Raw genomic sequence first — 3,400 nt, forward strand, 5'->3', positions numbered from 1 at the left:
CTGGGCACTATGGGAGATTGTTTTAGTATAAAGCATCTGCCCTCTGAAAGTTTACATTCCAGTTGGAGAGACCACAAGCAGTCAGCAGTGTCAGAGACATGAAGAATGGAGAGTATTGATAAAGAGCAATGAGTCCGTGTGTTCCCATGCATTTATGCAACAGTTTTTTGTTTGTTTGTTTTTTGTTTTTATGTTTCTCACTGCCTCTTTGATCAGGTCTTTATTCAAAATTAGCTGTCCAAAATGATCTGACTTTTCTTTACCCAATAAACAAATTTAAATTTATGCAGCAGCCTTCTTTTCCTCTGTGGTGGGTTACTTTTCTGCAGGCTTCTTTTCTGCGGGCTTCTTTTCAGCGGCTGGTTTCTTTTCAGCAGCTGGTTTCTTTGTCACTGCAGGCTTTTTTCCCACCAAAGGCTTCTTTGGCTTCTTCAGCTTCTTAACGCAAACAGCTTTCTTTCCCTTCTTTACCACCACAGGCTTCTTGCCTGGAACTCCCTTCTCATCTGATTTGGCTTCTAGAGCTGCTGCTGCTGCCCTATCCAGCCAGATTTTGTGGTTCTTGGCCTGGCGAAGAATGGTGTTCCGGCGCATGGTCTTTGCATATGGGCTTAGCTTCAACATGATTCTCAGATTTTTCAGTGGATTCTTCTTCAGGACTCTGCGATGAATCTTCTTGCGTGGTGCTCGGAGGGCTCTTTGGATCTCTGGGCTTTTCAAGATTCTGCTAAGGTCTGTGTTGAGCATCTTGTGCATGGGGAGGTTGTAGTTCCTCTTGAGGGAGGCGGCTTTACGCCAAGTGCCATACAGCTCATCTAACTTGCGGAAAGCACCTTCAGTCCAAATGCAGAAACGTCCCACATGCCCACTAGGAACACGTTTCAAAATGTTCAGTTTGCTGACATGAAGCAGAGTCATTCCAGGGATGCTTCTGAAGGCCTTGATGATGCCATTGTCCTCATTATAGGTGATGCAGGGTCCCCTGCGCTGGATACGACGGCGGTTTCTCATCTTGCCTTCGCCAGCTCTCATTCGCTGAGAGGCGTAGACCTTGTTGATATCATTCCAGGCCTTAAGTTTCTTCAGAAGCAAAACAGCCTCCTTGGTCTTCTTGTAGCCTTCAACGTTATCTTCAACCACCAAAGGAAGTTCAGGAACTTCCTCTATACGATGACCTTTAGACACAACCAGTGCTGGCAAAGCGGAGGCAGCCAGTGCAGAGCAGATGGCATATCTCTTCTGTGTTGTATTCACGCTGCGGTGCCAACGTCGCCAGGTCTTGGTTGGTGCAAACATGCGGCCCCCATGACACATATTTCCAAAAGCACCCTGGCCAGAACAGTGAGTGCCGCCACTTCGAACCCTGGGAATTCGAGCCACAGCTCTGCCAGTACCCCAAGACTCAGCACTGGTTTGATGACCTGCTAATTCACTGACAGCATATGGCTGTCTGTTGTTTTTGCACAAGTTGGTGTGAACAAAGTTCACAATATCTGGTCGAATGGGAGCCTTGAACACAGCAGGCAAACTGACATTTTTGCCAGATGACTCCCCCTTTCCAGAGTACACTGATATTATGGACGAGCACATGCCATGGCGGGGAGTGCAGAAGGCCACGCTCCTCTCTACCCGGCGGCTCCCACAGGAAAAGCTATGCAACAGTTATTTAATGAGCACCTACTCTGAGCCAGTCTGGAAATATTGGGATGAACACATAGATATGGTCCCTGCCTTCTTGGGACTTCCATTTTGATGACCCAAGCAGACAATGAATCGATGAATAAATAAACAAAATAATTATGAAACCACCCTGAGGAAATAAACAAGATCTGTCTTGGAGAACAGCAGCAGCCACACCAATTACAACCGCAAGATAAAGGCAGGCAGGGAGGGAGCCAGGAAAACACACATCTGAACCCACTCTCCTCTCACTTTCCAGTCTCTTTACTGCTGTCTGTCATTGGGGAGCCTGTCAGCAGAGTCCACACAGGGCACAGAGCAGGCTGGAGAAGATCCGGAGGGACAGAGGGAAGATGTCCAGCATGAAATCATTTTGTGTGCATGCATGTGTATGTGTGTGTATGCCCAAATATGCCCAATAGTGTCCCAGAGACTCTTCAACCTCCCCTGGTAGCCTCATCCACAGTTACATCCATTGTACAGTTTCTTCCTTATCTCTCCCTAGTGGATAATCTGACTATTCTCTCATGTATCTAATAAACTTCATAGTTCTGAAAATGGCCATTGGCATCCTTTAAACTTTTATTAACTAGTTTCATGAATCCCAGTATCTTTAATTTTTTAACTTAAAAATTTTTCTCCTTTAGTTTTTAGTCTTCTAAAGATCCTGTTCAATTTCTCTTCTTTTGAATATTGAAAATAAAATATGATATACAACTTTTATATCATTTATTAGTAAGTTGATAGCTTATTCACATGAAAATGAACATTTTCAGATCTGAATGGCATGGAAGAACTAGCCTGATTTGATTTTTAAAGATTTTTTTTAAGCCACGTGGCCCATGAAGCAGACGGTTTAAAGCACCCACATTAATATTATAGAAGATAATTTCACATTTTAATTTTCAGAAATTATATACAAAGCTAAAATATACTTCAGACTCAATAATAACAATAATACCTAGTATTTATTGAGTACTAAGTGTCAGAAATTATGCTAACTACTTTATAACATATTATTGAAGGCTTACAATCTAGGAAATAGGTGCTATTATTATCCCTATATTACATTTTACAATTAAAACAAACTGGGGCATAGGAAGGTTAGGTAACTTGCTCAAGGTCACACAGATATTACTGGAGATTTGGATTCAAATTTTGCTACCATGCATGAAAACTAACTTTTCCAAATTTGATTGGCAGGTTAGGAATAGCTTGATTTGATTTTTAAAGTTTCATTTTATTTTGTTATTTAACTAAATGGCACAAAGTCTACCAGGAAGTAAGAGCATAGCACTGTCCAGGGGTCTGTGGGATCCTAACACATTTCTTAGCCATATTTCCCCCTTAGATATTCTCAAGGACATAGAACTCTTAGTATATGCATTGGCCATCCCAAAATAATAAAAAATATGTTAGTGATACTATGTCATGAAAAAAAAGCAAGTTATAGGACAACTGAGAACAATATGATCCCATTTGTGAAAAAAACAAGGATAAATGTTTATAAGATAAATTTCTATAGTTATATATAATAAATATATGGTACATACATACCAATGTGAATACTAATAGATATTTCTATAGTCACAGAAAATTTCTGGAAAGATAAAAGGAAAATCTGTCAATACATAGAGTCGCCACACAAGAATGCTCAAAGGGAATGAAGGAGTGTTTACTATCTACTACATCCTTCTGTACCATTTGAAATCCTCAACAC

At 41.1% G+C, this 3,400-nt stretch overlaps 1 pseudogene; it reads right to left on the minus strand.

Moving 5' to 3' along the window:
* Nucleotides 1–201: 201 nt before the first annotated feature.
* Nucleotides 202–1,631, minus strand: LOC130831674 (60S ribosomal protein L4-like; annotated as a pseudogene).
* Nucleotides 1,632–3,400: the final 1,769 nt, after the last annotated feature.

This window comes from Hippopotamus amphibius, chromosome 1, assembly GCF_030028045.1.
Source record: "Hippopotamus amphibius kiboko isolate mHipAmp2 chromosome 1, mHipAmp2.hap2, whole genome shotgun sequence".
NCBI classification, from domain to species: domain Eukaryota; kingdom Metazoa; phylum Chordata; class Mammalia; order Artiodactyla; family Hippopotamidae; genus Hippopotamus; species Hippopotamus amphibius.